A 24,578-nucleotide genomic window follows, 5' to 3' on the forward strand; every position below is an offset into this window, starting at 1 on the left:
TTTGATTTTAGAAGCACTTGGAAACTTGCTTATCTAACAATCATCGGTATTTTGTATAGCATCCATCATCGGTATCTCTACCAGCAAACTGCATCCAACAGCCTCAGCAATTATTAAATATAGGTGATCTGATACATTAAAAAAAAACCTGGATGTCTTGTGTGCATTTACTTTACAAGAGGGAAATGTTTTAAAATTGATTTCCAATTTTTCAAAAATGCCTCAAACATTTTAACAACTCTTGACCTATAAGTATTGATCAGGCTTTCCTTCTTCCACACTAATCTGGATGTGTCTGGTTGAGAACCATCAAATTAGTGGTAGGAGATTTTCATATACGTTCATGTAAATGGGTCTCTGACTCCAACTTGGATTGTAGGATGGATAATGACAGCCCAAGCTAAATGATAAAATAAACAAACTAATTATTTATAGGGGCTTCCTCTTTGGTAGGCTGACCCTTAATCAACTCCTCCTAAATGCTCACTAATTCCTTACTCTCTTTGCTCTATTTTCTGGATAATATTTGACATTGTGATAATGCTTTGAAGAGTTATATGTTGCCACTCCTAGGAATACTTGAGAAGACTTAGAACAAAATAATATACTTCTCATAACACATCTTCACACACAAATTTGACAGAGAAGTTTCAGGAGGCAGGTGGTTCCTTCCTCTACACACAATACTTAAGACAAGGGACACTAACCGGGCTCTACTGAAGTGACAGGTAAATCGCTCCTAGGAAATTTATATATTTTTTCCTCCTCTGTCCTCTTCCCTCTCCCTTTCTCTGTCCTTTCCCTCTTCTTTCTCTTCTCCTCTCCTTCCTTCCTCTCTCCTTTACTCCTCCCCTTCCTCTCTCCTCTTTTTTTTTTTCCTTTTTTGTCACTTTAAGAGGCAGAAAAGAGTCAGTGGCCCAAAACCAAGATAACTTGGAGGGTTAGTAGGTAGGAGACAGTCAATCCTGACAACATGCATCTTACTGTAATAGAACTCTTTGAAAGTATTCATCAATACTCATTCAAATTTTTTATTTCTCAAAACACTTAGCACTGGCCTCTGCATCATAACAGTTCAAAAATATTTTTCAGATAATTTGAAAATGTTTTTGTCATTTTATGGTGTCAAAAAGAAATTATGATTGTTTTAGTTCATTAGGATTTACAATTTTTATAGGTATTTTCTCTTCATTTCGATCATTTTATAATTTCACAATCTATTGTTGACTATGTACTTTGTGTCAGTCCCTGTTCTGTTTTCATTGTTAAGGATGCAAAAAAAATAAAATAAAATAAAATACAGCTTCTACCCTGGAGGAACTCACGGTCTAGTGGGGGAGACAGATGGAGAAGTATATAAAAGGTTATGGTGTTCTGTGTTTGGATTTAAATTTATAAAGGTGACTGAGAGATAGCAAGGCGAGGTCAAATGCCTTTAAAAGTTTTAAAACACAAATCCCTGGACCCCAACCCAAGAGTCTCTGACTCAGCAGGTCTGGGGTGAGACCTGGGAATGTGTACTTCTAACACAATCTCAGGTAATGCTGATGCTCCTGGTCCAGGGACCACACTTTGAGTAGCACAGCTCCTCAGTAATGTGAATGAATGAACTACATACAATATGAATGAATCTCAGAAATGTGATGTTGGTGAAAAAAATCGGACAAACCGAAGAGCAAGCTTGGTGTTATTCCATTGATATAAAGTTCAAAAGTAGACAAAATGAATCTATGACATCAGAAGTCAAGATATGATTACCTTTGGGGTGGGCAGGCAGTGTGACTACATAGTGCATAAGGGAAGTTACCAGACTGCTGGGAATATTTTGTATCTTTATCTGGGTGTAGCTTACATGACTGCATACAGTTTATAAATATTCATGAAGCTGCACTCATATTATTTTTTGCACTTTTCTCTTTGTATATTATACTTAACGAAAAATAACAAACCTAATAATGATGGAGGCACAGGCAGGACACGAAGGCAGTCACTGAGCATTTACCTTGTTCTAGATGCTATTACAGACCTGGTTAGTGACAGAAAAATAAATATGACAGGGTTATCACCTTCAAATAAATCACAGTTTAATCGGGGAATAAGATACTTTAATAAGAAACATTATGATTTAGACCAAAAATTGTATAAAGTGCTACAGGCTTTCAAAGGAGACATATAACTTTTGGTTTAAAAGATCTGCAAAAGCTTTAAGGAGGAAACAGTGATTGAAATAGATCTTGGAATGATGTGCAGTTTTCACAATTGATTTGGCTTCATATCTAAAACCATTTTTTTTCTGTCCTTGTACAAGGGTCTTGTAACCAAGTTGTCTTGTTTCTCTCAACTGGCAACTATATAGGCCTTTTATTATTATTATTATTATTACAGGTCTATTACTACTTATTATTATATTATAGCTGACTCTGTGGGTAGTCATTCTCAACAAGAATTTTATGTATCTTATGTTGCCAATCATTAAAGAGACCGTTTCAAATGTACCTTTCAAATCTGGTGAAAATTTACCCATTCTGATGTAATAGCTGAGACATAAAAAAGATGGACAAGTGAAACAGAAGTTCATTTTACTAAAACAGGTGATAAGATGAGGTCTGTTCTTTCAGCCTAGGCCCAAAGGCACACAAATTCATTATTCTATTTCACAAAATATGAAAGTTATATTGTTATATTGTCTAAATAGAGCTTATTTGAGGCTCTGCATTGTAGAAAATGGCAGAAGAAAAGTACTGCAATAATAAACTTAATAATAGAGCTGGCCCAAATAGGAATATAAACACATTCAAATTAGGCAATTTCCATGAATAGCTTTAAGTACAAAAATTATATCGCATTGCCCTTCAAAATTAAGGTTCAAAGGAATTTACAACTCTATGTAATACAGCCTCGTCTAGTCTCATATTCTTCTCCAAAGCAGGCCTCACTCAGGTATCTAAATACATTAGTGGCTGTGTCATTCTGCATCCCTGCTAAGAAAAGTATAAGACTTTCATTTGTTCTGCAACTTTCCCAGTACTTGGTCCTGTCAATATTGTTGTATTTTAGCCGTTCTAATATAGGTGTGTAGTAGTGTCTCCTTTTGGTTTACTTTGCATTTTTTTGATGGCTAGTGATGTTGAGCATCTTCTCTTGTGTCTATTTGCCATCTACACATCTTTTTTAAAAGATTTTATTTATTTATTTATTTGTCAGAGAGAGAGAGAGTACAAGCAGGGGGTGTGGCAAGCAGAGGGAGAAGCAGACTCCCCGCTGAGCAGGGAGCCAGACATGGGGCTCCACCCCAGGACCCTCGGATCATGACCTGAGCTGAAGGCAGATGCTTAATCAACTGACCAACCCAGACGCCCTTACACATCTTCTTTGATAAAGTATTTATTCAACTCTCCTGTCAATTTTTAAATGAGCTGTTTTCTGTTACTAATTTTTGAGAATTCTTTACATATTCTGGGTTAAGTAATTTGTCACAGATGTATTTTCCAAGTATGTCCTTCCAGTCTGGGCCTTTTGTTTCCTGTCTCTTAAAAGTGTCTTTCCCAGAGCACATGTTTTTAATTTGGATGAAGCCCAACATATCAATTAGTTTTATTGTATGAGTCATGCTAGCATATAGAAATATAATTCATTTTAATAGAATTTTTTCTATTGTTCTTGTCCTATGACCTTGCTAACCTCACTTATTAATGATAGTAGTTTTTTTCGTATTTGATATATTCCATATAGACAATAATTATACTTGAGAATAGAAAGACTTTTGTTTCTTATTTTTTAATCTGTAAGTATTCTATTTCTTTTTCTTGCTATATTTCATTGGCTAGAACCTTCAGCATGAAGCTGAATATGAGTAGTAAGAATTGATATTTTGGTTTGTTCCTGATCTCAGGAACATTCTGTTTCCACTAGTAAGTGTAATATTGCAGGTTTCTTGTAGATGCCCTTTATTAGGTTAAGGATGGTTTCTTCAATTCCTAGTTTGCTGAGAGTTTTTAGTAATGACTATATAATACATTTTGTCGAGTTATTTTTCTTTATCTGTTGAGATGACAATATAGGTTTTTTTTAATTAGTCTGTTGATAATACTGACATACTGATTATATTTCAAATGTTGAGCCATTCTCGCATTGCTGTGATAAATCTCACCCAGTAGTATTATATATTGTTTGGTATGATTTGGTAACATTTTCTTGAAGGTTTTACATCTAAGATTGTGGGGGATATTAGTCCTTTGTTCTCTTTTCTTATAATATGTTTGTCTGGTTTTAGCATCTCTGCAATGATGCCCTCATAAAATAAAATGAGATGTTTTCCCTCACCTACTTTGGAAGAGTTTGTTTATAATTAGTATTTTTCTTCCTTAAAAGTTTGGTGCTATTAATCAGTTAGACCATTTAGGCCCAGAGCTTTGTTTGTTGGAAGAGCTTGTGCTGTTACTTGTTTTCCAAAGTTTGATTATGATCCATATGGGCATGGATTTCTCTGGATTTACTTAGTTTGGGTTTCTTCCAGCTTCTTGTAAGTTTCCTTAGGTTTACGTCTTATGACAAATCTGAGAACATTTAGCCATTATTTCTACATATGTATTTTCAGTTCCATGCTTTTTCTTCTATCTTTTTTTATTAAAGGTACATTTATTTTTTTCCAGAATTAAGAGTATTTATTTGTCACAAAACAATGATACCACAGCAATCTGCATATTTTGTTGTAATTTGCACACTTTGAGATTACACACTTTGCATTCCTCTTCTTACAATACCCATGCTTTTTTCCCCCAGACAGCTTTATTGAGATATAATTCACATAATCATAAGATCCCCACTTAAAGAGTGAAATTCAATGGTTTTTAGGATATTCACAGATAAATGCAACCATCATTACCAATTAGGTTTAGAACATTTTCATTACCTCAAAAAGAAATACTGTATCCTTTGGTAACACTCCGTACTACCGCATTCCTCTGCTTCAGGGTCCTAAGCAACCACTAATCTAACTTCTGTCTCCATAGAGTCTCTGTCCTGGGCATTTTATATGAATAAAATAATAGAATATGCAATCTTTCAGGATTGGCTCCTTTCACTTGGTGTTAGGTTTTCAAGATTCATCCATGTCATAGTATGTATCAGCACTTTATTCCTTTTTATGGCTCAATTATATTTCATTGTATGGATTTAACACATTTCATTTGCCCATTTATCAGTTGATGGACATTTGGGTTATTTACACCTTTTGGTTATTATGAATAACACTGATGTAAACATTAATGGACAGTTTTTTTGTGTGTGTAGCAATGTGTTTTCATTTCTCTTGGGCGTACACCTAGAAGTGGAATTGCTGTGTTATATGGTAGCTCTATGTTCAATGGTTTGAGGAACTGCCAGAGTATTTTCCAAGGTGGTTGCATCATCTTAAATTTCTTCCAGTACTGTAGGAGGATTTCCTTTCCTCCATATCCTCACCAACTCTTATCATCTTATTTTTGTTACTCTATCCATCTTAATAAGCATAAGATGGTATCTCATGGTGGTTTTAATTTTTATTTTCCTGATGACTAATGATATCAAACAACTTTTCATGTGCTTATTAGTCATTTGTATATCTTCCTTGGAGAAATGTCTACTCATATCCTTTACCTATTTTTTTTTTTAAAGATTTTTATTTATTTATTTGACAGAGAGAGACACAGCGAGAGAGGGGAACACAAGCAGGGGGAGCAGGAGAGGGAGAAGCAGGCTTCCCGCTGACAGGGAGCCCGGTGTGGGGCTCGATCCCAGGACCCTGGGATCATGACCTGAGCTGAAGGCAGACGTTTAACGACTGAGCCACCCAGGCGCCCCATCCTTTACCTATTTTTAAATTCGATTATTTGACTTTTTATTGTTGTAAACATTCTCTTTTTTTTTATCATGTTATGTTAATCACCATACATTACATCATTAATTTTTGAGGTAGTGTTCCATGATTCATTGTTTGCGTATAACACCCAGTGCTCCATTCAGTACGTGCCCTCTTTAATACCCATCACCAGGCTAACCCATCCTCCCACCACCTCCCCTCTAGAACCCTCAGTTGGTTTCTCAGAGTCCATAGTCTGTCATCGTTCGTCTACATATTCTGGATACATGTTCTTTGTCAGATATATAATTTACATGTATTTTCTCCCATTTTGTCTGTTGCTTTTCACTTTCCTAAGGGTGTCTCTTGAAGCACAAAAGTTTCTAATTTTGATGAAATTATCCATATTGTTCAATTTATCCATATTTGTTGCTTGTATTTTAGGGTCATATATTAGAATTCTTGCCAAATCGAAAGCCACAGAAATTTACTCTTATGTCTTTTTTTTAAGATTCCAATGAGTAGAATCTTAGACCTTTTATTATTGCTCCAGAGGTCCCTGAGGCTCAGCCCATTTTTAAAATCTAATTTCTCTCATTTACATTGTATAATTTCCTTTCATCTATCTTCGAATTCAATAATTTTTTGCCTCTGTAATCTCCATTATGCTGCTGACTCCATCCAGTGATTTTTAAAAGAAATATTATGATATTTTGGTTTTGTCTTCTATCTTCTCTTTCCTTGCAGAACTTTCTTTTTTTTGTTTCAAGAATGCTTATATTAAAAAAAAAAAAGAATGCTTATATTGCCCATTAGACTACTTTTATGATGACAGCTTTAAAATCTTTGTCAGATAATTTCAACATCTTTGTGATCTTGCTGTTAGTGTCTGTGGATTGTCTTTGTTGTTATTTAATCTTGTGTTTTAGTGGGTTATCCTGCAAAATGGTGATGGGTGGTAAGGATCTAGGCACAGACTTTGCCAAGGAAATGTGGCATCTGGTCACAGCTGACAGGGATGGATCACAGGGCTCCACACACAGACTCAGCTGGGAAAGAATGATGCCTTGTAACCACAGAGCCATGATGGAAGAAGTCAGAATTCTGTCCAAGGACTGCACCAGGCCAGGGTGACTCTGGGTCACTCTGTTACTGCAGAGCAAAGATGAAGACAGGGGTCCACCTACAGATTTGGCCAGGAAAAGTGCCACAAGAATGATTTTTTTTTTCCCCCAGATAAAGTAGAGGGAGAAGTGGCATATCAGGTTGAAGGGACAGCAATGAATAAGGAAATGAGAGCCTCGGCATACATGATGTGTTCATGAAATCTTACATATTTTTTTTAAAAAAATATTTATTTGTCAGAGAGAGAGAAAGACAGAGAGAGCACAAGCAGGGGGAGTGGCAGGCAGAGGGAGAAGCAGGCTCCCCGCTGAGCAGGGAGCCCCATGCAGGACTCGATCCCAGGACCCTGGGATCATAACCTGAGCCGAAGGCAGACACTTAATGGACTGAGCCACCCAGGTGCCCTGAAATCTCAGGTACTCTAAATCTAATCTAATCTAATCTAATCTAATCTAATCTAATCTAATCTGGTTAGAAGTTAAATTTAGGGAGAGAAAGTGAGCAGGGTGAGGCTGAAAAGGTAAGTACGGGTAGATAGGGTGAGTAGCATACATGTAAGTCAGGGTCCTACTAGGAAGGCACAATCCAATTTGGTATAGTAGAATTAAAAAAAAACAAATGGACCTCAATGGATCAGATCTCCTTTTGTCCCTTCTTCTGCCCAAAGTCTTTGCTTTTTTCCCACGGAGAGATGTCATCTGTTTCTCTAACCCTTGGCACCTGGGGTGGCCTGAGACTTTGACACACGGCATGGGTTGAAGTGAAGCACCCAGACCTCCCAACCCAGGCCTTAGGTTCCCTCTGCTTGGGCCAGAGGGAAACAGTCAGCCATCCTGTAAAGGTGTCATATCCTGCTGGAGAGGGACATCCTGCAGGATCTAACACCACACGGAGAAAGGGGCCACAGGGAGGAAAACAGTTTTCACACATTCGAGTGAGTACAGAGGACATCATGAGAAGAGTGTCAACCATCCCAGCCAAATTCCAGCTGTTTGGTCCATTCCTGCTGAGGCTCCAGACATACACGAGAGGCCATTTGGCTCCTTGAGCTGCAATCCAGCCACCTCAGCTAACACTGGTGAAGGGATGAGCCATCATTATGGACTCCTGTGCAAATTTCAGAATGACAGGAATCATGAACAATAAATGGATGTTTTCAGCCACTATATTTGGGTGTTATATTACATGGCAAATAATAACTGAAACGCTTGGTAGGTGAGGAGAAGTCATGAAAGGAGCGATTTGTAAAAGTGTGGAAGGTGCTTAGGGAAACCACAAAGCAGGACATTATGTTCTGAGACTGGCCACAGCAGGGAACCCCTGTTCTTAGGCTTGAAGGAGCAAAAGCAAGGGAAGTTAGCACAATTCAAAAGAATCAGGTGTTGCAGAGAGCTCCTAAACAGGAATGTGGCCTTTGGGAGAGAAATATAGGCAACCAGGGGAATGATGTTCAGTCTCATTCTCCTCCTGCTTTCTGTATCCTGCCAATACTCTATCAGCTGAACCCGAGAAGAAGCCAGTGGGCCAGTGTCAGTTTGGTCATACTACTGACTTGAAACAAAAACATTAGCTCTTTACGTAAAGTAGCACAACAACAACTAAAAAAAAAAAAAAAAAGAGAGAGAGGAAGAGAAAACTAGTTAAGACTTAGCCTCTGCATTTCCCACTTCTGTGGCTGTTTTGGAGGCAGCCCAATATAGACAGGAGCAGCACCAGCTGCCTCTTTGATTTGGAGTTTCGGGTGTCACTGACAGTTCTAGATCCCCAAGCATTCAAGGTGACAAAAGATGATAAAACTGTTACAAAATATTTCATCACAGCAGAATTTCTACATTAAAATAAAGACTGAAAATAAGGTCAGAGGGAAGAGCTGACCTGCGTTGTGATTGCTGTTGAAACCTTAGCCGATCCTTTCTGGAACTCTGGGAAGCAGGTTGACAAGTGGCTCATTTGTTAGCCGAGCAAGGAAAGCCGTTTGCCTCTGGTGAGTTAATTAAATCATGTTTGGTTGGGGCAGCTGAAAAAATGTGTCCAGATTTTTTTCAAACAAACAATAGACAAACAAGCAAGGAGGACTTGTTTAAGATTGCTAACCTCATAAGAACAGTTGCTCAGTAAATTGACACACTGGGAGCAGTAACTATTGTCAATTAAAAAAAAAAAAAAGGCAAAACAAGTCTGAGTGGTTGGTTCTTCTGGATGAATCCACAGATGTTACTGATACTGCTCAGTTGTCACTGTTTATTAAAGGAGTCAAGGCTGAGTTTGAAGGCGCCAAAGAATGAGCATCTAGAAATCATCTGCATGGAACAATGATGGGCAAATATTTTCAAAGTTGAAAAAACACTCATTTGGTGCAACCTGAAGTGAAATCTGCTAACATGTGTCCCAATCGATGGTGATGAAATTGTGTGGACTAGGAAAAGGCTTCATTGGACAAAGTTACAAAGCTCGTGAACATGTACGGTGTTTACAGCCTGTGGTTATTTACTGACATATCCGCAGATACTTTGCAGGAAATATTTGAGTCTAGCATAGATTATTGAATAGTGGTGTCAATAGTGAAATCCAGCCACTTCCCTGAACTTACCCATTGTCTGTTCTGTGACTTTTTAGTCAGAAACCGTTGAGTACCTTGACAGGCCCTACCATCAATTCCAACACTCTGATGATGGCTTTGCAGTGGTCAAGGTTTATGGTGGATTTCTGAGCTTGGGGTCAAGATTGCAATGTTATCTGAACAAGAACTGCCCTCAACTGTTTATGTTCAGTAAATTAACTTTTGCTGCCTACTTGACCATGCTTCTTAATTAATTCGAACCTAAAATTGCAAGGCAAAACAGTGCTTATTTGTGAAAGTTAGACTGCAGTGAAGTCATTGTTTGAATCACAAGTAATATCAAGCTGTTTGATACATTTCTAGTGCTGTCAAAAGTTAAAACAAGTAGTGAGATACACAGATTTGCATAGAATATGTTTTCCAAGCTCGAACCAAAGTTCCAGCAGCATTTTTGACCTCAATGTAAGTGCAAAGGAAATTTCCATACTTCACAATCTACTTCAATGTGCAAGTAAGGACTTTTCACCTAACCTTCATTTGGAACTAATTGATATGCAATAGAATGACATGTAAAACACCGATATCAAGTAGAAATCAAATAGAATTCTATAAATGCCTCCATATTGATGAACATAGCCAATTAAATTCATACGCTTATGTCAGTATTTGGAAGTAAATATCTGCATGCAAAAACATTTTCAAAGATAAAATATGTAAAATCTCACAACTAAGTCCTCTGTATAGAATGAGAGAAGAATGGGCCTCTTTGTCAGCATCTTGCACAGCTGGGGAAGCCATGCACTCACTTATGGGCTCTCACTTTCCCTCCGGAAATCACGGGCTGACAAGCACTCTCTTGGCACTGAGCTGGGCTGCCTAGGGGAAGGGTGGCATGGGTAAATAAAAGCTGTTCTTCTACCCTCTCCAATGCATCCACTCAGATTGTTTTTTTTCCTCCAGTAGTGTGCTGGTACTTCTCTGCTGGTCTCTTGGTCTTACAAAAAGGTTCTTTCATCCATGCACGATTGTATTCTTTGGTGGAAAGGCAGTTAAAAAAAAAAACCAAAAAAGCAAAAAACAAACCTTCTATTCTGCCATTTTGATGACGTCACTCTTTGGGTGATCCAATTTCCCTTCTTAATTGAAGGTTCATGGTCTTCCATTATCCCTTTCTTCTGTGTATACTTCCTAAGGCCTCTGAAGCTGCTAGTTGGTTCCATAATTTTTAAAATCACCATTGTCATCATGGTGATTAGTACCACAATCACTTGGTCTCTAGACATCCTGTCCTTTACGCTCAGTCCCTTGTCACTGTGGAATGATTTCAGCTACTGTTTGTCACCACATGCTCAGATTTCAGTTTGACCTCAGCAAGAAAGTTATCTGTGCCTCCTCAAATATGTGGGCAACCCAGTCCTAAAACCCCAATCCCAGACATACATGAAGGTCTATTTCCTGAGGCTACTTGGGGACAATTCCTAAGGCACGAGTCATAGCCCTATCAGGAAAGAGAGGACACGCTCACTTTTAATTGGGTGACTTTAATAAAGGAGAATGATTTTTGAAGTAATGAGTAGGATTTAGAGAAACCAACAGGGACAGAGCACTTGCAGGGCTGACGTGTGAGGCATGACCGTGGTCCTTCGCTGTATGGCCACCTCATGCAACCCAGCTTGGAGGAGGCTGGGGAAGACAGGCCAAATTCCTTTTCCTCCTACCCTCTGCTTCCCTACAAATGTCTCTCTTCCCCCAATTGAATCAGTCCAACTAGAAGCCAGAAGGAATGGAAAGAGAGTGACGCAATCTGAGTGAGTCAGTACCCATGTAGCAAGATAGCAAGAGTGGAAATGGGACGTGGAGAGATAAATAGACGGTATCCAGCACAGCTTGAAAGTTGGATGTTTTCCGTCCTACTTTTGACAGAAAATCCAAGTTTTTTTGACACAAAATTTACCTCATAATAATAACCTTATGAAGTTTAAAAAACTATGCAGGAAGTTTTAGAATAAAAAGCCATCTCTCTCTCCTCACCAAACTCTCTGAAAAAGCATCACTCTACGAGTTCCTATAACTTCTTGTTTCTGATTCTTTCAATAATTTATTTGAACATGATAATGTACTGACCAAGCTAATCTGGATCATTCTCCTGATGCAATTGTATAAGGATGTGTATAAAATACCAGTATTTTCATATAGCTGAGATTAATGGGATGACACTAAATGTGTGTGTGCAGAGTGGGGGGAGTGTTAAATGTCAGAAATACACAGGAAATGTAAATTCTGAGAATTACATTTAAGTGCTGATGCTGTGGGGGGGTTTATAAGACTAAGTTAGGCATCTCTTTAGGAGGATGAGGTTTTAATGCTGTATATGGATAGACACTGTGACCTTCAGCCACTGTGAGGCAATAAGAGAGATATGGGACCACTTCATAGAGTCTGGGCTTTGAAAGAATTGCCCATTCCACAGAAGAGAATGAGAACTGCTCTGTTCACTGACACAGCAGGATAAGAGAGACTTCCCCTGTCTAAAAGGAAAAAGCAATCTCTCAATAGAAGAACCAAAGGATAAGTGTGGCCTCTACATTTATACAGACTGAGTGATATGGGAATCCCAGCTTGAGAAATTAGTGTAGAAATTGGTTCCAGACTAGTCAACCTCCTACAGAAAGCTAGCAAAAGCATAATTGTTCCTTTGGGACTTTTTGCAATAAGAGGTACATGAGCCACCTATCTAGGAAAAAAAAAAATTACTAAAGATTGGGTCAGGAGTAATAACTGCAAACTGCATGGGTGAATGATGTATCATAACATAGGCTCAATAGGGAGAAGACACAAAACAGGAGGATTAGAACACCGAGAAAATAAGAAAGAACACAATGAAAGAGTCTGTCTCTATTTGAGTGAGAGTAATTTTCCTGGATGTGTTCTTCCCAGGAGGTTTCTGCGGAGGTGAGCAAGATCAGCTTTCCACGCGCCCGAGTTCAAAGTTCTTTCTCCTGTTTGCTTAATCTAGGTATGGAGACCTCTCCACTTCTACCTCTCAAAATCTATTCTGCTTCTGAAGGATGTCTTCTGCCAGCCAGGAGCTCTGTTAGTTTCTTCGCAAGACACAGCCATCATGGGGCACAGCACAATTAACCTACTTTTTGAAGCCGTTCAAATATACTGTTATGTTTTTAGATCTGCCACCTTTGGCCACTGGATTCCACACACATGCCAGCAAATCCCTTTCACTTCCTCCCCGCATGGCAGTGGAAATTTGGTAACAATTTTTGGGCACTCCAGAAAACTCTTTTTCTTTCCTATCACTCCAGTGACATCAGTCTCATCATTATTTCTTGCCAGATTCGACCTTGCTTTTGGCAACACTTACACATAATTACACATAATTCAGAATCTGTGGGTTGTATTTCTTCTCTAGGTTCACTAAAAATGGTTTTTTCCCCCGCTTCTTACTTTATCTGATAACACTGACCTTCCTTAGGATCAAATTTATGGCTAAATGCCTATTTACCACCAGCCCTTTAAGGAAGTAAGCTCTAAATCTTGCTTCTGCAAATCAATCTTCATTTACCTGTATCTGTGATGATATGCACTTTGTGGAAAAGCAGAGAAGAATGGGAAGGGGAAAGAGATACCTAACACAGTTACGTAAATTATGTTCAAATAAAAACATTTTAATATGAAGTTATCTATCTGGTCAAAGGAGACTCAATCTTTCTCTTTCATTCCCTCATATTTTATCTATGAAATTATTAAAATTTTACTTCCCTTATTCACCTACTGGTCTGCTGTAAGGGAGGAGGAAAAAAAAAAGCTATGAGAATAAAGCATAATAATCAGGCTGCAAGCATGCTAAAACTGTACTCTCTGCTTCAGATAAGTGACTCTGGAAGAAGCCCATCGCTTAGGACCACAGAGATACTTCCAGGTTTCTTAGACTGAGGATAGCTTTTGCTGACTGTGTCAGAAAATGGAAAAGGCAGTTTAACATATCAATTTTATCAACTGACAATTTATAAAACCACACACTGACAGGAAACAAGTCAAACCCAATGAAACTTCTATATCTATGGTTATCCAGGCAAGATAATTATCAGCTTGGGGAAAGAAGACTTTTGCATCACTACGTATTGTTATAACTTTTTATTTTTTTCAGGCAAAGAGATTTCTGAAAAATCTCAATGCAGTTTGATAAAGAAAGAATCAAAAGGAGTAATTGCATTATTGATTAGCTCTTACTAAGAATGTAGTTTGCAAAGTTACTTAAGATTTTGGAGGTAGAGAATCTTACTTTCATGACAAGGTGAAGAACAAGACAGTCCTAAGGATTTGAGCTTTTGTAGAGAAAGGATTTGATTTTTAAAAATCAGGGTGATCAAAGGATCTGGCAGTTTGGAATGCAATACATTTTTCATGAAGATGCAACATAATTTAAAATGAGAAATTTAGAAGGATATTAGAATAGAGCAAACTATTCAGTATTCAGGAAAAAATGAAAATAAGAAAGTCTTTAAATAAATAAGATATTTAAGGTTTAACAGAGAGTAAATTAAATGGTAGATGAATAAAGTAAAGAAACGCAGAGTGACACAAGGAAGATAAGTCAGGAAAGTATGTTGATGAGAACATGTTTTGTTATATTAAGTGACTGTACTCTGTCTTTTAAAAATAACTTTAGCATATAGCTTCAGAGAATGTCAAGCTGAATGTTTCTGTGTTATGTAGAAAGAACTGTTGTTTCATAATGCAAGCATGTTAATGGATAACTTTCTGCTCAATCTGGATATATTTTATAGGAAATCACACTGAGGTCTCAATACTTGTGTAGGCTGCAAAACATTCCTTGTGATGCCATGTGAAACCTTCAGAGTATAATATATTGTAACTATGATAATATTTTCCATAAAAATTAGTGATGTAGTGGTTGACTTTTATCATACTTTATACCCTATTATAGGAATGACTTCTGTAACATGAGTCTGCTTCCACTAATATCAAAGAAAGATGAAAAGAATGTGCCGTTCCAATTGTGCATCTCCAAGATTTCTTCCAATGATAGATCTCAGGGACAAAATACCACTAACTAAGCAGTTCTCCCTAAAACAAACAAACAAACCCCAAAAGCACACTGAATTCTAGGGAAAGAAATGCCTTAGCATGATCTTAGGAAGCTGAGCCAGGTGAGGGAAATTATATACATCAAGTTCAAAATACGATTAACTTCTTTAAATGAAATTCCTGTGCTTGCTCTGGAAAAGACATATACCTGTCAATTCAGCAAAGAAATTGTTGCACAACAAAAGGAAATTATTTGCATTTAAAAAAAACAGTTATGAGCAGTATCACCAACATATTTGATTTCACAATTGGGTACGAATGCATATTCTACCAGAGCAATAAGGAAAAAAATAAAATAAAAGTTTTCCTAAACTTTTAATGCAAAAATTTGGCTTGATGAGAAATAATATATTTCTGGATTCAGGCACTAACAAATGATTTGTTAAAATTTATGTACATTTGTGCCACACTCCATTCCTAATGAATGCAGTCTAAATTTAAGATCTGCTTGTCCAGCGTTATCTCATTTACTGTGTTTTCTGCCCAATCTACACTTTCTTAGAGCTCATCCTGCATTCTGCTGTCTCCGTGAATCTGCTCACATGGTCCCTCTACCTGGAATGCTCACCCCTCCTTCACTGCTCTGCCAGTTAGCATGCAACTCACACCCCATGGTCCACTTAGTGGCAATCTCATTTTCCCCTGGACATCCTTCTGGATAATTCCTGGAAGTAAATACTTTCTTTTATTTCTGAACTCCCGCCACACTTCATTTATACCTGCCAGAATATATAATACATCTTACCTTCTTCCATAGGATTTTATGGACATCTCTTATTTCCCACTCTAGTGGTAAGATATTTCATGGCAAGCATCTAGCCTTCATCATATCTGCCCTATAGTCATGTAGAGAAGAGATCACATCATACAGAGGAGAGGGCACTCAATAGATGACTACTGAATTGGGGAAGGTTACATACACTATCAAGAATAGAATTGCTACAGACATCTGCATACATATACTCCCATCCCAGAACTATGTTTCCATAACACAGGTCTTTGGTTTTGGTTGATTAATAAGAAAATATAGAAACTTCATAAATATTTAGGTGGAGCGACGCTTTTTGCTGCCACAAATCGAAGAATCACTTATGCTTCTTTATCCAGAATGGTGAAAGCTATAGTCTCTCTTTTTTTCTAAATGTTCTGAAGAAATCACCTGGAGAATATAGGATTTTCATAGTCTGGAGCTTTAAATATTTATTTATTTATTTTAGAGAGGGAGAGAAGAGTGTGAGCAGGGGGAAGGGGCAGAGAGCGAGAGAATCTCAAGCAGACTCCCTACTGAGTGCGGAGCCTGATGTGGGGCTCGATCTCACAACCCCGAGATCATGAACTAAACCAAGTTCAAGAATCAGATGCTCAACTGACCGAGCCACCCAGCACCCCACAGTCTGGAAGTTTAAAGAGATTGAGTCAATTTGAGGAAATAAAAATCATTGAGAGTTCGTATTTTAACAGCATTTACCCACTTCATTAGTGTATCATTTTCTCAACATTAAATTTAATAAGCAGAGAGGAAAGCAGAGCACTCTACATACAGATTATGAACTAGAACAACAGAAAGGAAATAGAAAAAAGGGGGAGTGGAGAATAAATAAAGAGGTCACCAATGAAATATATAAAATGTGACATATCTTGGGTGGAGACTGAGATATCAGATTATAAAATAAACAGAATTAACAGCCACTCTAGAGATAGTCTCCTTTCAAACTTTTGAACTGTTTTCTCATAGTAAAATGGATCCCTTAATTGCCAGGAGATAACAACAATTATGAATATTTTAGAATTATCTTATTAACAATGAACACTCACATGAAGTAAATGCAAGGCCAACAGAAAAGTCCCCGAGGTTTTGCTTTCTTGTCTTTTGATAAAATCAGATTGTTCTGAATCATGCGAGGCACCTGACACATTACACATCAACTGGGTCTTGATGCGATAAAAAGAACTCTTATTCATTTGTTTAAATGCAGAGAGAAGGGAAACATTGAAATTCTAGGGTGTGAGGAATGCTGGAAAGGAAGGATTTCTTTTTCTTTCTTTTGTCTTTATTTTGGAAGGGTGGTATACTTAGCAAACAATAAAAAAAAAAGTGCCTTATGGGAATCTGAGTGAAATACATTATTAGTGACCCTAAAACTCCCTTAGTGGATTTACTCCATTCGATTGTAAAATCGAGCTCCTGTTTCAAGGTGGCTAGCAGTACACCTGAGCATTAGGCTCGGGTCTGATAAGGGTCAGGTTCTCATGGAGCCCACTTATCTCCCCTCTTCCTTCTTTCCAAGTTTCCCCTTCTGAGAATGCTCACACCTTCCACACGTGAAGGGGGTGTAGCTCCCACTGATACAGTTTGGGTCCCTGTGATACTGTGATTTATAATAAGAAATATGTTTGGTCTTCATCCTTGTCTCTGGCACAGACCTTCTAAAACCCATGGAATTTCCTAAGTGGTGGGAGCTACTCTTTTATACATTAATGAGGTGACTTTTGGACCCCATCTAAGGAGGGAGCTGGTTGCCAGGAGAACCAACCATATGATTAGAAGGTTGGAACTTTTAGTCCCAGGAGAGCAGAGAGGTTGGAGGTTGACTCAGTTGCCAATGGCCAGTGATTTGAAAAATTACAACTATGTAATGGAGCCTCCAAAAAAGGATGGAGAGCTTTGAGTTGGTGAACACGTCGGGATTCAGGGAGAGTGGCGTACTCAGAGAGCATGGAAAGTCTGCGTCCTTCCCCACACCTGGCCCTATGCATCTCTTCCATCTGGCTGTTCCTGAGTTATATTCTTTCATAAGAAGCTGGGAATATAGTAAGTAAAATGTGTCTCTGAGCTCTGTGAGCTGCTCTAGCAAGTTAATGGAACGCAAGGAAGGGGTTGGAAGAACTTCTCTGACTTTATAGCCAGTTGGTCAGAAGTAGCAGTTGACAGCCTGGACTTGTGACTGGCACCTGAAGTGTGTGGGGGTCCATCTTGTGGGACTGAAATTTTCAACTGCAGGATCTGGTGCTATCTCTGGGTAGGCAGTACCAGAATTGAATTGAATGGTAGGACACCCAGGGGCTGTCTGCGAATTGCTTTGAAGGTGCAGGGAAACCTCCCACCCCCCCCCACACGTCGGAATTGGGTCTCAGATCCCTTACTGACCTTTGGTAGTGGACTCACTAGAACAAACAGCACAGGAACCTCATGGTTCATGTAACCAGATACAACTCAAGAGATGTATTGCCTAAGATTTCTGCATTAGATTGGTATGAAATTTCACATTAAAATTATTTTTATAGCTAAAATTATTGAGGAAAGCCATTAATCAACTGACTATCAGAATTATGCCCCTTGACATTTTATCATTTTTACTTTTTGATGCATTTTAGCACACCTTTGTCATTTAATAATCATTAAACCCTGACGGGGTACTGACATTCATCTTTTGCGGATTAGAAAATTGAGCTTTACAGAAGATTAATGACTATCTCAAAGAAACAAATGGAATTAGTTTATCAGGAATCAGCCACCATTCCAACTCAGGGGTCTTGATCTGGGTTTTTTTCCTACTACATTACAGCTATATCCTTAGGAGTTATTCAGTTAATATAGCCAAAGAAAATATGAAACTCAGGTAATTTTGTGGGTACTTTGAATTAATAAGGGAACTTATTATTATCTTTATAGAATTAAAAAATACTAACAGGTGTAGAATCCACTAGAAAGAAAATGGAATAATTTTTATGCAAGGTGTTAATATGTTATAACATTCCATGGCAATAGGAAGTTGAGGCTCCTATCCTCATTTTACAGGTAAGAAAACATAACTGAAAGGTTAATTAATTTGCAAAGATCACATCATTAGCAACCATGCGAGGCACACTGGCTCCAAAATTTGTTTCAAAATACCTTGCTTAAGTAGGCTTCTCTTTCCCATTTTTCTCCAGGTAACTCCGGTGCAAATTTCCCCTCATTTATGGCCCTCCAGAAAATGCCCTTTGGCTCTCTAGAGCCCCAGTGCAGAAGGCAGTTACAGACACTCTGAGGAGGCTTGCTTGCTGGAAGAGAGGTCTCCTTTCTCTCCTGCACCCGCTAGTCCATTTATTTCTTTCCAATATAGAATCTAAAGGAGCTTTTAAGACAAAGTTCCATAGGCTGAATCAGGCTAGGCATGATGAATGGGTTATTTCCTTTATTACGAGAAAGAAGGTTTGGAAGTAGTTAAAAGAAGGTCAATAGAACCAGACAGAAAAGAAGTGTGGTTTGAAACACCGCTAGGAGCTTCCTGGGAAATTTCTGAGATGGAGACAGAGGATATTTAGACTTAAGTTTATTTGCTTGGGTTTGTTGAGAAGAGATGATAAAAGAGAAGGTTAACAGCATGGAGGGCCTACTAAATGCTATCATTGAACAAATGCACCCTAAGTGACATTTAAAAACTTGATTAAAATTAAAGATTCCAGCAATTTTAGGGAAAATCTTTCCCTAACAACAGCAGGCCGATTATATGTTCTTAGACAAAAGATGAGTTATCCTTGGCAAGATTTTACAGGGTAACAAAGAAATATGAAATACATTGATTTAAGAAAGAAAATAAATGTGCTCCAACATTTAGATTTGCCTTTCTCAGGGATTATTTCTCCTTATTTTTTTTAATGTGTCTGTTGATAGCTAATGGTTAAATAGAAGCACTGAGATGTCCCTCAGGATAGTTTGTTCTCTTAAAAGAAAAATATATTTGTCAGCCATAGAGATCATCTCTAACTCTCCATTCAAGTTAGAATATTAGATCCATGCTAAGGTTTTTCTCTGACAGGAATGCAGTATGACAATTCTTTCACATTATCAGGAGACAGACACAAAGCACACTGAAAGCCCAGAGAAACAATCATTAGCATTCGAGTGCATTAACTGAGCATTCTTGGGAGTTAAATGGCATCAAGATGAGTTTCTAAAGAAGAGACATGGACCTAAAGCGGTTATAAGTTTATGTCTGCAGAGCATATTGTCAATGGCATATTGTCATCCATTGTTCTTTGTGTGTGTCCAGGATGCCCCAAATACTACATACTAATTTTGGACCTAGCTCAATGCAACTGCAAATGTTAAGCGTTGAACACGTACCAACAGCTTTATACAGAAATCAATGTGCTTTCCACAGAAAATACCAATTAACCAAGTATTTCGGAGAAATTTATATTCTTTTGCAGGTTTCTTCATTATTTATTAAATCTCCTGTCTTAGCCAGAAGAAAAGTGACTAGGAGTTCAGAGAACTATAATTTCAGGGTTTTCCTTGAGGGACAAAAAAGGAGACTGAAAAGCAACAGAGCTTAAACAAAAAAATAAAATAATTTCATGTGCAAGGTAAAACTCAGTTTTCCCTAGAAAATGTCAGGGGAAGGAGACAGATGAGAAAGGAGAGGAAAGCAGGGAGAGACCAAGCAGTAAAGAACATGGGGGGAGGCAGATTAGAAGCAAGAGACATGGAGAGAGGGGAAGCCAAATTAAAAAGCACAGAAAGACTCAGAAGTGTGTTGTATCTAACATGAAGCCTGGTCCACCATCTTCCTCATTAGATCATATATTATCATTTCTTTCTTTCCCACTGGAGTCACTACCTAGAGCCTGGCTCTTCTGGGGTGAACAGCAAACAGACCCCCATTGTGTCATTTTGCTGGGACCCTGGTCACACTCTCTTCCTACAAAGTTAAACTATAGAATCCATTTCCCAGATGGAATGAAGCTACCATACATTTTCATACACAACATTCAAGGAAGGGAAGGGTTTTATAAAGAAGTAATCAACACAGAGATCAAATAATTCAAGAAGAAAAATAATAAATATTTACTGAATTTTATAAATGATTAATTATTGAAAAATTTTACCAAAGTAGTTTTAGTGGACGTGGTGGGTTTATAAACCTCAGTTAGTGAATTGAAGAGGTATTAAAATTGTGTAGACTGAAAAAATAAATAGCATTAAAAAGCAATAAGGGAAACCAGAAATATATTTTGTCACAAAATGCGTAAGCAAAGAACAAATTGAAAGTAGCATCCATATGGCTTCCATGACTAGGTGAGGTAGGAAAGGAAGAGAATTTTTAAATTTTTTGAAGAAGAATTAGGAAAAATCCAGAAGCTCAAAGTTTTAAAAGATGAGATTCTGGGGGCACCTGGGTGGCTCAGTCGTTAAGCGTCTGCCTTCAGCTCAGGTCATGATCCCAGGGTCCTGGGATTGAGCCCCACATCGGGCTCCCTGCTCCGTGGGAAGCCGGCTTCTCCCTCTCCCACTCCCTCTGCTTGTGTTCCCTCTCTCACTGTCTCTCTGTCAAATAAATAAATAAAATCTTAAAAAAAAAAAAAAAAAGATGAGATTCTGAAAATCAAAAGCCATTTGTTAAAAAAATAAATAAATAAAAAAGCTATTTGTATCTGTTGATCACTAGGAGATGGCCTTTGTTAAGACTGTAATCAGGGGCGCCTGGGTGACTCAGTCAGTTAAGCATCTGCCTTTGGCTCAGGTCATGATCCCAGGTCCCTGGGATCAGGTCCTGCATGGGGTCCTTGTTCAGTGGGGAGCCTCCTTCTCCCTCTGCCTGCCACTCTCCCTGCTAGTGCACTCTCTCTCTCTAACAAATAAATAAATAAAATATTAAAAAAAAAAAAAAAGACTGAAATCAGGGGTGCCTGGGTGTCTCAGGTGGTTAAGTGTCTGATTTTTTTTATTTTTAAGATTTTATTTATTTATTCCAGAGAGAGAGAAAGAGAGAGAGGGAGAACAAGTGAAACAAGCAGGGGTAAGGGCAGAGCGAGAGGGAGAAACAGACCCCCTGCTGAGCATGGAGCCCAAAGCGGGGCTCCATCTCATGACCCTGAGATCATGACCTGAGCTGAAACAAAGAGTCGGGTACTCAACAAAATGTGCCACCCAGGCACCCCAAGTGTTTGATTCTTGATTTTGGCTCAGGTCATGATCTCAGGGTCATGATCTCAGGTTTGTAAGAAATCGAGTCCCGAGTCAGGCTCTGTGCTGGGTGTGGAGCCTGCTAAAGATTCTCTCCCTCTCCCTCTGCCACTCACCCCATCTCTCTCTTTCTCTCTCTCTCTCTCTCTCTCTCTCACACATACACACAGACTGAAATCAGACTATAAATGGGACACCATATAGGTCTAAGAAAGACCTAACATATATTTATCAAGATGTTATTAATCTAATTAACATGAATTTTAAAAATAAGGTTTTTGATTTGCTCAGATGCAATAATTTCATGAACCTCTGTTGGTTCTACATACTTCTATGCTAAACAACCTTTATGATAACATTGGGCAATTTTATATTCAGAGAAAATGTAGGTCACACTTCATCTGTATGTGCGTGACTGTGTTCTTCTGCAGCGCGTATGGCACGCGCTCTTCCCTAATGGGCTATCAACTTCATATTCAATCTAGGTAGATTTTATTTTCAGCATCTATAGATGGCCTCAGCTCTAATTTCCTATTTTTTTTTCAAAAGGAAACAGAAGTAAGTATTGCATTCTCAATATACCCTACATTTTGATCAAAATGTTTCAACCCCAGAAACTGAATATATAGAAAACAGCCAGTCCATGACAACACATCTCTGTTTCAGATAAGAAACACAGGAGACCAAATCACAACCTTTGCTGCAATCATCCCTGAATGGTCAAGACTCAGTCAATGACTACCAAGTTCTGTGGGGTTTTTTTGTCCTTTTTCCAACTTAGGACAGTGATGTTCCCCAAACCAACTACATACGCTGCCCCACTTCTGGTTAGCCCACATGCTCCCCATATCAACAGCTTCTGGTCAGGGAACACCTAAAGCCTACTGACCCTTCTTATTCCCTCCCCTGCCTGCCTTTGAGTCTTTGCCAAACACAGCAATGGTGGCTGACTCCCTTGCTGTGGCAAACTTCTAAATAGCAGACTCTGTTTTAGGTTGGGTGGTCTTCATTTATTTCCGTAAACCCATCATTCTTTTTTTTTATGTTATGTTAATCCCCATACATTACATCATTAGTTTTTGATGTAGTGTTCCATGATTCATTGTTTGTGCATAACACCCAGTGCTCCATGCAGAACGTGCCCTCTTTAATACCCATCACCAGGCTAACCCATCCCCCCACCTCCCTCCCCTCTAGAACTCTCAGTTTGTTTTTCAGAGTCCATAGTGCCTCATGGCTCATCTCCCCTTCTGATTCCCCCCCTTCATTCTTCCCCTCCTGCTATCTTCTTCATCTTCTTTTTTTTTAAACATATAATGTATTATTTGCTTCAGAGGTACAGATCTGTGATTCAACAGTCTTGCACACTTCACAGCGCTCACCATAGCACCTACCCTCCCCAATGTCTACCACCCAGTCACCCCATCCCTACCCCCCCACTCCAGCAACCCTCTGTTTGTTTCCTGAGATTAAGAATTCCTCATATCAGTGAGGTCATATGATACATGTCTTTCTCTGACTGACTTATTTCACTCAGCATAACACTCTCCAGTTCTATCCACGTAGTTGCAAATGGCAAGATTTCATTCTTTTTGATGGCTGCATAATATTCCATTGTATATATATACCACATCTTCTTTATCCATTCATCTATCAATGGACATCTTGGCTCTTTCCACAGTTTGGCTATTGTGGACATTGCTGCTATAAACATTGGGGTGCACGTACCCGTTCGGATCCCTACATTTGTATCTTTGGGGTAAATACCCAGTAGTGCAATTGCTGGATCGTATTAAACCCATCATTCTTAAGGACAGCTAAAAAAACCAAAAACCAAAAAATCAAAAACCCCAAAACCTTGTGTTGGAAGGAGAGTGCTTCCTTTCGCTGGTTTCTGTAGGTAAGGACATCCCACTATATCTTTGCTTTTCCTTTCTCCAACCTGTGGAGAAGAAATGAATGATCTGATTGGTGAGCAAGAAGAATTAGTACCACTTGCCTGTTTAAGTGGATTTAAGCATTCAAAAGTCCTAAGCATGAGGGTTTGAGAATGTTTCTTCTTTCTATATGTCGAATTCTATACTGACCTGGGTATAAATATGCCTGTAAACTCATTTTTTTTTTTTTGGTCCAAGCTCTTAGGGAGTGTTACTTGGAGGGTAAGACTATGTATTTGAACCTAACTTTATCAGCAATTAAGATGAAATCTGGGCTTCAATCTGCCTAATTATTCATTTGGATGCAGAGAACATTTTGAGACTCTCCCAAGCACCACTACCAACAGGTTCCCCGTCACCCCCACCAACTTTGTCTTTTTTTTCTTCCTGACTTCAAGATAAAGAGGACCTTATCCTTCTCTGCTTCACAGAACAAAAATCCCTGAGAATTATAAGTCCCTAGGATCCTAAGAAAATGAAGTTTTGTAGAAGTTCCGTTGTTTCCTTTCCAAATGCTTTTTTTTTTTTTAAATGCAGTCTCACCCCCCCTTTTTTTGTATTTTACAAATTTATAATTTTTGCACTTTCAGTGCGTGGGTGTGTGCAAATAAGCCTAATGTGCTTCTGTTAATTTTCACACTGTTTTATGCTGTGTTCCTGCTGGGCTGCTAAAATCAACTTGAAAAAAATGTCATTACTGTTACCTGGGTATTAGAAAAATTATTAGTTTTCATTCTCATATGAAAGAAAAAACCAGATCATTTGACCAAACAATAAAATATCTTGTATGATATTATTTTACTTTAGACCACTGGGTTGACTTGTATGACATAGGAATATCTAGCCTGTGATTCAAATTTTGCTCCAGGAACAGATGTGGGGGTCTAGGTGTGTTGATGAAAATGCCAAGCCCATGACAAATACATCTTCCTAAGAGAACAGATTTATTTACTTTGTCTAATATTTGAAAACATTTTTATTCTTTCTCATATTTAACTCCTTTAATATTTATACAAGAATGATTTAGTCAATTTCTCAAAG

The sequence above is a fragment of the Phoca vitulina genome, unplaced genomic scaffold, assembly GCF_004348235.1.
Source record: "Phoca vitulina isolate PV1807 unplaced genomic scaffold, GSC_HSeal_1.0 scaffold33, whole genome shotgun sequence".
Classification (NCBI taxonomy): domain Eukaryota; kingdom Metazoa; phylum Chordata; class Mammalia; order Carnivora; family Phocidae; genus Phoca; species Phoca vitulina.